This window comes from Solea solea, chromosome 10 (assembly GCF_958295425.1).
Source record: "Solea solea chromosome 10, fSolSol10.1, whole genome shotgun sequence".
In the NCBI taxonomy this organism is placed as follows: domain Eukaryota; kingdom Metazoa; phylum Chordata; class Actinopteri; order Pleuronectiformes; family Soleidae; genus Solea; species Solea solea.
The window spans coordinates 10,877,026-10,891,942 of record NC_081143.1 but is presented as its reverse complement, the minus strand read 5'-3'; positions in this window follow the sequence as shown (position 1 = coordinate 10,891,942).

Below are 14,917 nucleotides of genomic sequence, written 5' to 3'. Positions count from 1 at the left end.
AAGACCAGTATTGGATATCTCTGCTTTACTGGACTGCTTATTCAAATATTAAACCAACCTGTGAATCACCCTTACCTGTGTGTAATATATGTAAGTACCTCATATACCACCACACTTCTCTGAGTTATGTCTAAGGAAACCATGTCACTGTATGTACACATAAAATACAGAGCTGCACCTAACATTCATTTACACAATCGATTAATCTGTTGATCATTTATTTGATTAACTTTTAAGTTATTTGGTCAACGAACAAAGAAACCAGAGAAGCTTGTTTTAATTATTTAAAACTATTTTTTTTTTTAAATCTATTTATAAATTGTCAAAATATTTGAGAATTAATTTAATAATCGAATAATCATCACAGCCCCATTGGAATAAGATTTAAAGATAAGAAAATCACAGACAGACAGACAGACAGACAGACAGATAGATAGATAGATAGCCAGCCAGTTTAATAAGACAGCAGAGAGGAAACAGACCCTGAACGTCCATCACTGAGAAGTGATGTTGACAGTCAGAGTGATCTAAAGCCTGGAGAATGTGTGGAATCAATTTCCTGGTCAAATATTTAATGTAACAAATATTACATCACCTCTCTCCCACAAACAGCCTGAGGCAGACGAGTATCTATCTGTTGTAGCCCAGTGTTTAGAGCAACCTGAGCTATCAAGTGTGTCAGTGTTGTAAGTTGTCAGTCACAGAATGAGCCACGATGGATGACTCTCTAATGAGATATTCTGTCTACACGATGTTTGTGAGCTCAGATAGTTGAGATTCTTTTCATCCAGTCCTGTCTTTAACCGTGGATGGTCAAATCTGACAGATGCTCCGGGAGACGCTGCCAACACGTCTCTTCACAACGTTAATCGCTTTGGCCATAGTTCTTCGCTACAAGATATACTAAAAAGTCTTTCATCAGAAGAAACTTTTCAGGACTGGAACTTTGTAACCATGAAGGAGTGAGCCCGAGTAATGTGTTGGCTTTATGTATTATGTATCAGGGCTTAATGGACGCCCAAGACAAACTTTGTTAGAGAGAAAAGAAAATTGTCTTCAACAACAACACAAGCTCAAATGTCAGTAGCTTTCATTAGAGATGGGATCAAACTTACACTTAACACTTATTTATCTAATTTCTTATCTAACACCATTTTTTTTTTACTTTTTCTTTATAACAACTGTAATATTAAAAGAAATAAAGAGCATTACAAAATTGAAAGACATAATCAGACGAAACAAACCCAGCAAATTGATTAACTATGCAACATATAATGGTGATATCTTTAAATCTGATACTTCTTCGTCTTTTTCTTTGCTAACAAAACATTCCTGCTTCCAGCAGAAATGGTTTTGGCACCTCAGTGTTTGAGGAGAGGAAGGTTGCAGTGCTTGTAATTGTCTCCAAAGTATGTGTGTAGGCCTGTGGCTAAACAGAGTCTATCAAGGAGGCGCAATTGTTGTGCAGCACTATTGTTGTTCCATTTCTCATTCCACCCTCAACAATGGAGTTTTCCCTCCACATTTTGCCTCAGCGGTTAAAGGAGCCAACTTATCTTCCATTCTTTCATCCACCCAACTGTCCCCAAATGCAAAAACCCTTTTAGCTTGATTCTGTTTGGCTCCTTGGAGAAAATTAATGACTGAAAGCATAGTTTTTTTCAGGGCAACAAGACCGATTTAATGTACCACCTCAGAATACCTTGGCATGCATACGTCTCTCTCTAACCCTCCACTGTCTGCTCTCTCTCTTCCCCTCCCCCCTTACCTCCCTCATGGGGCCTGGACTTAGTGTTTGTACAATACTGAGGGCTTGAACTCAGAGCTCTGGTAAATGCTCCATGAGAAAAAAATCAATTTTTCATGAATGAGTCCCCGGAGTTTGACGAGGCGGGCAGGAGCCAGGCGGGTGGTCTGCTTTCAGCAGCCCATTAACAAAAGAAACACTGATATCTCCAGACAACACAATGCAAATCCACAAGGACTTTGTTTCTGTTGAATCTGAAAATGGATCTGGAAGTGAAATGATTTTTTTTTTTCTTTTAAATGCTACAGACGCTGCAGCATTTGTGGAAAAATATCTGGGTAAATGTCCGCGACAAAGCGCAGACATGTCGGGAGCAGTGAGGCTATGACTGTTGCCGAGTCGGAGCCAAGACATGTTGTCATATATTTTAAGATTTAAAGGGTAATTTAAAGGTTATCTCATCTCTGAATCACGTTCATAAACTCATGGTCCTAGAATCTTTAGTTTTGGGTTGCATTTGCTGCCTGAGACTCACAGTCAGACATCAGGCGTTCAGGCTTTTCAGCAGCTGACAGAAAACAGCAAAACACCTGCCACTAATACACTGAGCTCACTGTGCAACTGTTAAACCTGAGGTCAGCCAAATATTAAGTTAGTATAAGGATTTCCCTACAATAATAAATAGTCTCAATAACGAGCTTGTTTAGCAAGCCTCAGTTTAAGAAATGCGTCCTGCCATGCTTGTAAAGAATGTCACATTACTCTGGAAGGTGCACTTTTCACTTAATAGCTCTTTTGTGGTGGATTGCAGGCTGATATCAGGCTGTTACTGTCATTTTAATTCTAACAGTTTTATGCAAATATGCTCATATGAATATTTGTATTATTCATATGATACTTTTTCCATTTGCTCAAGTAACTCACGGGTATCTTTATGTTTTGGAAAAATAAAAGAAAAGGAGAAAAAAAACTATTTAATGTCAGGTCGAGAGAGTTCAACACACTCCAGCTTAAAAAACATGCAAACAGAAAACATGCATGCAACTGGCTTATATGGCTTATAAATAATATGTGGATATTTATATCATACACGATGATATTACATGATATTAAAATATAGTTAGGATATTTGCGTGTGTTAGGAACAATGACATTGACTATAAATATGGTCAAATTTTGCTATAGTGTTATTAGGTGACTTTAAAAAAAAATGTGTTGATTCCATGTATTTTTTGTTAATAAATGTAATAATATATAATGTTTTGTGTATTTCAAAATAAATATGATGATTATATAATAATACACATTGCTCAGCCCCAGTGCTCACATACAAAAGTACTAACAAATGCAGCTAGATGCAAACAGAAATGTCATTATCTAAAATCTGTCAGGTATCACTGTGCCCAGTTTCAGACGTTTCGATGGAGTCTTTTTTTTTCCCACTCATTTCACAGCTGCGTAGCTACACGAGGATTTAATTTGTCCAGGCCAAATATGGTCTGTGTGACACTTTGACTCACAGTATGAGACTGGAGAAGGTCCAGCTTGGCTACACAACTAATTGTGTGTGAAATACAGCGTGCCTATTTCAAGCCAAATGATATTTCTCCCTTTCATCAGGAGCAATTTTAAAGCAATGCGGTCACCGGGTGGTGCTGAAAGCAATGAAGTGTTGGGAACTAATACATTAATGTGTTGTTAAGCACAGGCCCTCATACTTCAAGCTGCATGTGTCCTCTAACAATATAAATACTTAGCATGTCATATGCCACACGTCCTCTCCAAACCTCCTGCATACCAAGTTAATGGAAGCTCTTTGAGGACCCAGAGCACGACTTGTCTTGGGAATGGCCACTGCAGCCAAATCTCTCTCTCTTTTTTTTTAAATATCACTCACTGGAGCTGAACAGGGGAAAAGAGCAATCACCCAGCTGATTAGATTAGTGAACACTGAACAGATAACGTGGTGGTTGGTTGATGGAGACAAAAAGGAACCTGCTATCGTGGATAACGTTAATTGCGCGTCTTCCGACCTGCGGCTGAGCGAACTCTTCTTCTAAGGAACTCCATTAATATGGCATGTCTATTTGTTGCCCACCACGTGTCAGAGTGCCCCTGGTTGCACACACACACACACACACACACACACTCTCTGCAGCAATGAGGGAGAGGGTGATTAGTGGCTATGTCAGCTGCCTCCCAATGAGTTTTACCATAGTTGCTGTCATACTTCAGCACATGAGTCCTGAGGGAAGAGCATTTATCAAATGCACTTTGCTTATGGCCATGTTGTTAAAGAGTCTTTTATTGTAATTGCACAGGACTTTGGTAACATTGTTGTGGTTGTGCACTTTAGTTTACTTGTAATGAACCTGGTTTGATTGACTGAACTTCACGGAGCGGTAAATGGTCTGTATTTATATTAACATTTTTCTAGTCTTGATCAGTGGCGATTGCTCTAACACATTGTCAAATATGTCCTGTGTTGTATTTACAGTTCAATACTATTGATTAGAACGTGTAACTGTTTATCGCAAATTGTCTTACGTGATTTTCTTTCCCTCCCAGTTAAAACCACTTGAAGCTCAGCTTCATCTGTTCTGGGATGACACAGAATAGGTTTTTTTTCCACTGCGGTGAACTCGACACTGATTGAACAAATGCGGCAAAAGCATCACTTCCACAGAAGCTCAGCTTCCACGACAGTGGATGGGGGGTGGGTGTTGTAGAACAACAAAATGGAAAGGCCTTAAAGGTAATGTAGGCACTTCTTTTGGCTGTTTTACTCCACATACATCTCTGCATACAAGCACATTCACTACTCAAACCTTAAAATCGCAAACGCGAAATCATTGAAAAGATAAAGAGTCTTAAAAAACGAAAAGTCAGATAATAAGAATAAAAGCAAGATAAGGAGGAGCTAATGATGGCGTTGGGACGAGAGGCATGTCACACCCTGGACGAGATGATAAAGACGATAGTGATTGTTATTAATGATATAATTCTCTCCACCACACGGTTGAACAGTGGCTAGCATTGTTGCCTTACAGCAGAAAGGTGATCCGGTTCAACTGAGGGCCTTTCCCTGTGTAGTTTACATGTTCTCCCCATGTGTGCACAGGTTTCCTCCCACTGTCCAAAAACATGCAGCGGTCAAGTGGGCACTCTAAATTGACTGTAGAAGTGAATGTGAGAGTGAATGGTTGTTCGTCTCTGTGTGTTGGTCCTGTGAAAGACAAGTGACCTGTCCAAGGTGTCTCCTGCCTTTTGCCCTGTGTCAGCTGGGATTGGCTCCAGCCACCCACAACCAATCACTGGTCATCATTTACAGGTGACGCACCAGCACTTGTTGCCGCCCCATTCAAAGTGAATGGGCAGCGTTTGATTCCTCCACCACTAACTTAGAATTTTTGCCTTACGAGAGTTGATAAAGCAACATTTTGTGGACTCACTGCTGTGTTGTAAGACAGAGACAGAAATATATAACATGATATCATGTGGTCTGAATGAAATGATCGGTCATGTCATGACAGTATTGTGAGGCCTTTATGGATGGATGACTGTTGGAATGTGAAGGATTAAAATACACAAGATAAAAATGGCTTTACAAACAATATGCAGCAATTTCACCTGTTTTACTTTAAATATCATTTGATATAATAGGTTTATATTTGAACATTTTATGAGGAGTTGCACATTCAAACACTATCCCTGGACTTGAAATACCATTCCAGTTACAGATACTGACCACTTACCCTTTTCCATCCTTCATCTCTCCCTCTCTTCATCCTTGCTCATTAAATCCTTTCCCATTGCACTGGTTCCTCTCCATTAGTTCAAGCACCAGCCTCTGTAACTTTCTCAAGAGTTATATTCCTACCTTGTCATTTCATTTTTTTGATCCTCTTTTTCCTCTCAAACTGTCTCTAGCATTAGCCTGCGTTCACAGGAGACTCACACATCCTCCTGTACCAGTTTTAATTCTTCTTGATCTTGTGGCTGTCTCCGTCTAATTCTCGAGCAGCCTTCAGTGCCTGCAGGACAGATTCGCACAAACGTCGTCTCATGCCGAAGCTGTATTCTGTCAGCTTTCTGGATCTTGTAATGTAATATTTGTGCTGCAGTGCATCATCTTTTTTCGTGAGAACTTCTGTTCTCCATGTACGTCAGCCTCTGGGCACCCTCTGATGGAACCTGTGACAAAATGATAAATCAGATTGTGACAATGTGGCAGGCTATAGTGTGTTATGTAAATAAGTCAGACTCAAAAACGAAATGAAATAAACCTTCTTTTATTTTGTTATTTTTGTGTCAATTTACCTGTTTAAGATATAGTGTCTTTCCACACGTAGTCCATCTCAGCCCTCTAAACCAGGGGTGTCAAACTCAAATGACCTGGGGGCCAATGAGCATCTAGTCTGTTCAAGCCGGGGCCGACATAGAGGAAAAAAGTGGAAAAAACAACTATTTAGTAGCCGGTGGTCAATATAAGATATTCATTATATTAGACAGAATTGCAAAGTAGTTTTGATATAAAATGATTCACAATAAAAACATATTTATGATGCACAAAAACAGAGAATTAAATTGAAAATTTAGCAAATAATGACGAGGATAATTGTGATTAAAACAGCTTAAATATATGTAATTTCATGTTGAGTGTAATACATTTAATAAAGCAATGATTACAACCGAATGTCTTATTACTATTATAAAAAATATTGCCGGCAAATACATTTAGTCTTATATTCTGTCTCTATTCCATCACCTTGCACAGTGGTTGGCGGTCCGCATGTAATTGATTGGAGGGCCACATGTGGCCCCCAGGCCACCAGTTTGACACATGCTCTAAACCATTTCAAAATAAAAGTGTTTGTATGTGATGTATACGGTACACAATTTTTATGATGCAAAATGAATCAATAAATTTAAAAAAACAGACAGAAAAGAAATAGAATATAAAAAACAATTTGTTTGGACAACTTTAAATAAAAAATAAACAAGCTTATATATGTATAGTTTGATGTAAAGTGTCATACATTTTATAATGTGATAAATATAACCTAATGTAAGATATTGCTCACTGTTTGTGCCACTTGCTAACAAACATATTTAGCATTATATTCTGTCTACATTCCATCTTCATCATCATGTGCACATAAGGTATATATGGTAGCTTAACTTTGAGTATAACTGTGGTGCTACAGGATGTATGGAGTCATTGTAGGTTCACATTTTTATTCACTTTGACACCAAAACTCAACTTTATCTTGTTGCTGAACCATGATGAGTTTGGACGAGTCAAACCCTCTATCATGGGCTGGCCATTGTTAGCCATTGTTTGCGATACCAGTCCATAACAACGCTCTACATGGTATTTTCTGTACACAAACAGTGTTGCAAAATGTTTACAGTTAAAATTTACAACAGTTATATGTGTACAAGAAATGTTATGGAAGGTAAAAGTAGCTGTGTTTGGACTTGGAAGACTAGGAACTCAGAAGACACTTCGAGAACAGAAATGGGAGAAACGTCTCCACCCAAGTTCTCGGCGTTCCAGTTGAAAGGTCTGAAACACAAATGCAAAATATACTGTATCTCAGCCGAGCCATTATTAGCCATAGTTAGCCATTATTAGGAATACCAGTTGATAACACTTCTGACAACAAATGGAACATACTACAGTGTTTTCTGCAGAGGAGTCCTCCATTGTCACTTATTCATACAGACTGGATCTTTAAAAGGACTGAGTTCAGCTAACGTAAAGAAGACTGTATGCGAAAGGAGCCTGAGATGTGTCTTCATGCAGAATAACAATTTAAATATTTAAAATGGACGTTTTTAAAGTGTGGATAAAGACGGATGAATGAATGAATGCACATGGTGGTTTTCCAGTGTTTAAAAAGGAACTGCGTCGTTAAAGATTCAGTGTAGTGATGCTCAGAGAAATGTAGTTACATATTCTGTTTCAGAGCTGTCTTCTAATTTGAAGGCTGCAGTTTGCATCTGTGCACATGCAGTGAATATTAAACGCTTGCTCTCCGTGTGACAGTGAGAAAATGTAAAAGAAACATTTGGAGAAACATCTAGTTTATACTCTGCTTAGGAAACAATATAAACATTACACAGTCGGTATGACAGGTGTAAAAAGAAAGACCTTTATTTGAACACAAAATTAACAAAGGCTAACACAAAATGGAAAGATTTGTTTTTCATCTCACTAATAGAATTACACTGGAGATCAACTCTGGTCTCTGTGTGAAATGTGGCTCTCTTGGCTCTGTAAAAAAAAAAAACAGTAGACTCCATTACTGGGTATTTATAATGTAAAATCATTTTTTTACTTCTCAAAGACAATGGCTCTTTCTCAGGAAAAAAAAAAACAAGATACCCTCTGGCATGACAGAGATACCCTCTGGCAAGATGCTCATTTTAAAACATTTAGGGGGATTTCCCTGTGAAAAAATAAAATATGATGACCTATTACTTGACAATGACATTGTCTTAAGAGAATAAGATAAATGTCACAAGAAAGGTTTTCCACACCACTAGGATCAAATGTTGATGAACATCAGTAGATAATAGGCACATGTTATGGGACAAACAGAAATATTGGTGTTGGCCTCTTTTCTTACAAGCCCAATTCCAAAAAAAGAATCCAATGATTTGTAATTCATCAACTGACAACAGAGCATAAACAACATAATATTAAATGTTGAAACTGAGACATTTTACCGTTTCGTAGGATCTTAGAGTCTGATTCTGTCAGAGATCTCTTCATGTTAAAAAGGGAGTTAAAAGGGAGGCACTGATGACAAGAGCGGTTGGGTTTTCTCTTCTCCTCTTTCTATAATGTTGTAAAAGTTTCTGCCTGGCGATGTAAAGTGCCTTGAGATAATATATGTTGTGATTTGGTGCTGTACAAAAAAAATGGATTTGACTATGCACAGCAAGCAACAATAAGTGAATAAATAAAGGACCAGACAACGATTGCTTGACAGGAAGAAACAAGTGAAGTCAGTGTCTGGTGATAATGAGCAGCTGATCAGTCATTTTAATGAACAAAAAGAAAAAAGAAACACAGAGAGCTTGTTTAGTTCAGCTTAAAGTTATTGACACTTCACTGCTTCAGGAAGCACTTTATGATGACCTGTCAGACAGTTAGAAGATATGGAAACGCTGATTTGATTCTTTTTGACAAGTCAGAGAAAATAAAAATCCCTCTTGGGGCAAAATAATCGAAAAGCTCACTTGGATACAATTATTAAAGGGTTATTATTAAAGGGTTACCAAAAACCCTCTTCTGTGGCCAACTCTGGCCAATGACCAATTCTGAAAAAAGTAAAGAAGTAGGCTGAGAGCTGAGGGAGGGAGGGTAGGGAACAGTGTAGGGGTGTGGACTGGTAAGGAAATCTGCTGATGGGGCAACAGCTCCGGCATTTAAAAGGGGGGGAGCAGTCTGGGACAACAAGCCTCATGCTGGTTAGACAAGAGGGTGACGATTACTACTTTACTTTACTTTAGACTAAACTGTGAAGCACCTGGATCAACAAAGAGAGAAATAACTACTACACTCTGGTGATCCTCAGGGAACACTGCCCTGCATGTTTTAGATGTTGCCCTGCTCCAACGCGCCTGATTCAGATGAACAGCTCGTTATCAGGTTTCTGCAGAGCTTGGTGACGAGCTGACCATTTGAATCAGGTGTGTTGGAGCACTAGATACCCGTACAGAGCTCCGGACATAACGTGACTCAGTTTCGATGAACCATCATGTTGGCAGCCGAAAATGCAACAAAAATGAATGGGACTGATGCTTTATTAAACCTCAGAGTTGAACTTCAGAAAACTTGACAGAGTGAATATATATGATTCTTATAATAGTGCTAGAGGACATTATGCCAGACCTACAGTATCCTGACATCTTCAACTTCTCCTAATTAACTTCCCTTCATCTTTTTCCAGAGAGTCACAAAGTATACAGTATAAGACCCTGGAGTGAAACTAATGGACACAATCTAGTTTTGTGACAAACATTCAACTCTCTAGTCTACTCAATAAAGATCGTGTTGCTGCTACTGGGAGGGTAAATGTTACGTAAGTATGACAAAGCATAATGTTAGCATTTGTAAGGGGCAGTGTAATGTAAACAACTGCTGTGTTGACGTTGCTGTGCAGACTAGCTCTTTTTAAATTTGTCCATGATTTGCGGAAGGTTTGACCGTCAGTAGGTTGTCAGCTACTGTAGCTACATACACAGGTATTCACCTGAAAAATTGGTTCATTCATTGTCTTCCACTTTATCCTCCACATGAGGGTCATTGGGCTGCTGCTGCCAATCCCAGCAAACATAGAGTGAAAGGTGGGGCACACCCACTCACACACTCACACTTATACCAGCAAGAGTATCTGCATGTTTATGTGGGAGGAAACTGTAGACCCAGGAGAAAACCCACCTACACACAGGGAGAACATGCAAACTCTACACAGCAACCTTCATCGCAACTGCAACCTTCTTGCTGTGAAGCAACAGCACCAGCACATTTAGGAGTTACACTTGACTGAGTGAAGATATTGCAAACCAAACTATTTTTATTATAAAGCGATCACACTCCCATGCAAACCTACATTTAACTTCTGTTAATGAAACCATGAAACCTCCAACGTGTTACACACTGGACTTTAACAAAAACAATTCTTTAACTTTGACAAAGGAGCCGCTCTGCCACTGTCCCTGTGGTCAGATCCTGCATCTGATGTCATACTACACTGATCACAGTGACACAAAGTGATAGTGAGCACTCCCTCTCAAGTGCAGAAAGCCCATTAGCTCGTCTCAAGCGAGTCAATTATAAGTTCTCTCCAAAATGTGCCACCTGTCGGGCAGCATCGCCTGTCAACCATTCAATAGCTATGATCATGCATCACACACATAAACACGCCTTGCACCGCTGAATAACTAACCGTCTGATGTGAGATGACATTTTTTTAGATAATGACAAATGAGGTCCTGCCCCCATTTTCCTTTATCTCCCCCCTCTACCACCAACACCAATAAGCCCTCTCGCCAAACTGTTTAAAGTGTTACAGGGTTATTTCCAATGGGTGCAATGCGATTTCAATGGGAGCGGTGAAAAGGTTAATGAATTCAATGCTGTAAGCCTCAACTCCCCCTTACAGTGCTGGGCACAGCAAGAGGTGGTGGTTGCACCGGGGGCTTCAGCAGCATGCTGTTGAAGGAGCAGCACTGAAAGAGAGTGTCGCTGCCCCCTGAAGGAGGCGATCAGCAGGTGCAACACCTGTTTGAGGAGCCGCACAAAGAGAGGCTGGGGAAATGTCACAATCCATTTAACAAAATGTCTCTAATTAGATGATCTGTCCAAACTTGTTACTATTCTGTCAATAAGGAACATATGATGATGATAAAATACCAGTTATAAAGTAATGACTTTTTTTTTTTTTTTTTTTTTTAATTGTGATCCACCTGAACCTGCTTTTGTGCAGTTTGAACTGTGTTTGTGGTTCAAATGAGATTGAGATGCAGCCTGGCGTAATACAGCTAAACTGCAGTAAATGGTCAAACATTTATAAAGTCTGGAATACAGTTTAACTCAACTTAACTGTGTATGAGTCTGGGGGATTGCAGGATAGCTTGTGGAGCCAGAAGGGAAGCAACAGACAAAACATGACATTCTTCTTTGCAACCGTCACCTTGAACACCACAGGATTCTTATGTATCATAAATAAAATCATCAGAATTGCTGCCTTCATTTTGCAAGCACTTTGACCTACAAGTGTCATTAGAGAGCAGGCATAGTGAACAGAGCTGTGGCGGAAGATCCGACTTCACCTTCTGCCCAGTCATCTTTTCACATGCAAATTTACCAAAAGGGAGAAGATAAAGTGAAAAGGGTGAGGCTCGGGGAGGAGAAGGAGGGTACACATTTTAAATGTGTCGCTGCTGTTTCTGTATGCACAAGTGTGTGTCAGAGAGAGAGAGAGAGAGAGAGAGAGAGGGACAGTCAGGAAGGATCTGTGTGCGTCTGCATTTGTGTGTCTTTATATTGGTCTGTCTCAGTATCTGAGCTGCATCTCAACAACTTGACAGAGGGCGTCAGCAGCAGGAGACCTGAACCAGTGACCAGAAACAATCCCCAGGCAGGCTGTGTATTTCTGCTTCCCCTCCTCACATCCCTCACACACACACACACACTCACACACACTCCCTGCCTCTTTGTAAATCAGAGCCGCATGCAGTAACAACCACAGAAGACCAGTGCTACATCAGGTGGAAGAAAATCCAATCTATTTGTCTGTGATATTATTTGCATATAGCGCACACTTTTGCTATTACAGCTATGATTAAAACAATCATTCTAAATCCGCTCTGACAGAAAGACAGCAGAGCGGAAACTGGATTATTACTGTGAATGGCCACAGATAAGTTTAGCCAAGTGTGACGCTGGAGAGGAGTGAAAGTGTGGTTCTCAAAAAGGGGTTCAGGGTTCTACATGGACCGGGTGGTCCATGAAATCATTAGCAATACATTGTAAAATGAGGGTTAATCTGGGAGCACAATGGTGTAATGATCTGGAATAGGTCGATGTAGTACCACACAGTGTCAATAATGATTTGTTATATGTTGTGGAAGCTAAGTAGCAGACAGAGAGGTAATGTTGTGAGTGCTTGAGCACGGTGAGCTAATGCTGTGGTTAACCTTCCATTAGACTTAATAAAGGTTTGGCCATGTTCAACAGAAGATGCAGTCATTTCATGGTCAAACTAATGAAACTAATTACTGAAAACTATGGTTACACGTCCACATGTTTTTGTTAAAATGCGAACGCAAAGGTAAAAGAGCGGTGGGACTATGACATCACCGTAGTGTATTAGTTGTCTACATGAAAAGCACAAGGGTGGTGTCCCAAAATGCTGGTTCCATGTGGATAAATATGATAATATGATAACAAAATTAATCTTAACTGAGTCTCCTGAAGTCTTTTTCATGAGTATGGCCCCTAAGAGGTCAAAGTTGACACTAATGTATGGATGTGCATGTTTGTTGGCAATGACATGCTGAAAAACAAATGTTACTGCACAGATAAAATCTGTCAACCTGAACAATATTGCCACACACTGTCCACTGTATCAGCAGACACTCGCATACAAAGATGTGGAACCGTATGAAGACAGCTTTGACTGAGGTCAAGGACACTGCATTTTTGTTTGTATGGACAACTTTGCTGGGAGACAAGGCTGGACATGCTGTATCACTCTGTCTGAGCTACAGAGAGAGACGTCAGGGAGGCGAAACGACATTGAAGATGTTTTACAGCATCTAGGAGAACAAATGTCAGTGTGGGTATGTTTAGTTGTTGTTTTGTTAGGATTGTGAGGAGAGGAGCATTCAGTGGAATCTTACTGGTTTCCTACCCTATCATATGAAACGAAATACGGGTCAGTATAAAGACTTGACTTTTTGGAAACGAGACAGCCCTAGAGTCCAGTGGCAGGTGTAAATTGTGAACTTCCACTTTCTAAAATTGACATGGTGTCAGACGAATGTAAAATCTTGAGGTTTCAAAACAGAAATTTGTTTTGAATACCTGAAAAATATCTACACTCTATATGTGCACCTCTTGAGGCTGTGTCATTATTTTTACAGTTGGGTGTAAGGTTCAGCATTCAGAGTCATGGGCCACCAGCTTTGTGTCTACTCAACAGTTTTCTATGAAAGTGATTTCGAGGCCACTTCTGTGTTTCTGCTCCTCAAGCAGGAAGGCGTCCAGTCAACGCTGAGAGACGGAACGGTGCATTGACCAGTTGGGGGTGGATGCACCATCCGATATTTATGGAGATGGAAGGAGCTATGACTAGCAGAGAGGTCCATCCCCTTCACCCCCCCCCCCCCCCCCCACCCTTTTTACCCATCCCCACCAAGCGCTCCCGGCTGTCTCGCTGACATAAACACACACCCACAAAAAACATCATCACTGTAGGGGTGAAAAGCTCCCTATTTCCAAAAATGTCTCCTTGTCAGCACTGCTCTGTGCTTTGACAACCTTTCTGACTTTATCTGAAGACGAGCGAAATATTGCCGACTCTCACACGAGCAGGTAAACTTTAACATCATAAAGGCTCTAAATAACCGTACTTGGAGATACAAGGTTTTTGATATGACATCCGCGACACATTGACCTGAGTGCATGTGGGGAGGCAGCACTAGCTTCAATGACATGCAGACACCACTAAAAAAAAGGATAGGATTGAATATGAAGTGACATGGCACATGTGTATTTCTGGAGTCACATCCTGACACACTCTGATCCTATGAAGACTTTTATTCTGTGCTGTTTTCAATGTGCTTCTCCTTTGCACATTGCCCCCCCTGAATCCCAGCATTGCCCACACGCACCGCCTGCCCCCACCCAAGCCATGAAAGAGCACATGAAAGTCTTTGCTCCAACAGAACTCCATAAATATTGCACCGTGCAAACATGTTTGCCCAATTTACACTTTTCCTTTGTCTGACAGCTCCATCAACAAGCATCTGGGTGGCTTCCATGCACATGAATAAAAGATCAGTGGGCACAATGTGTGTGTTTTTAAAGTTTCTCTCCATCTTTGTAGTGCAACATCAGATACGTTGGACTACAGGGAGGCGAGGGAAGCGCTCACAAAACTTTAATTTGATCAGTTCTAGCATACAGGAGTGCTTTTTATTCTACTGGGTGGGGCTGTAATAACTAAAGAAATTCTTGGTAGACTGAAGCCCTAAAATTTCAACTCAAAAAATTGAAAAGATCAAAATTAAATAACACCATCGGACGTTCATTAATCTCTTGTGGGTTGGGCTAATCCAAAATACTGAAAACAAGGGGGGTGTTCTCTGAAGACACGCTGTTACCTGTGAAACAGGGGTGCTCTGAAAACACCCCCATTGGTACATTTCTCCAGATTAAATCAAATTAACCATAGACTGTGTGAAATTAACACGGCAAGAATGTATCGACTCATAAATCGACCCGTCGACTGGGACTTTACAGCCCTACTACTGGGGCCAGTTGCACCACCGCTTACTAAGTGTTTACTAACCTTAGTAATAATCTAAGTGTTTACTTAATTAGGTTTTAGTCACTCCTAAATTAAAATGGGTTGCACCCCTTTTACT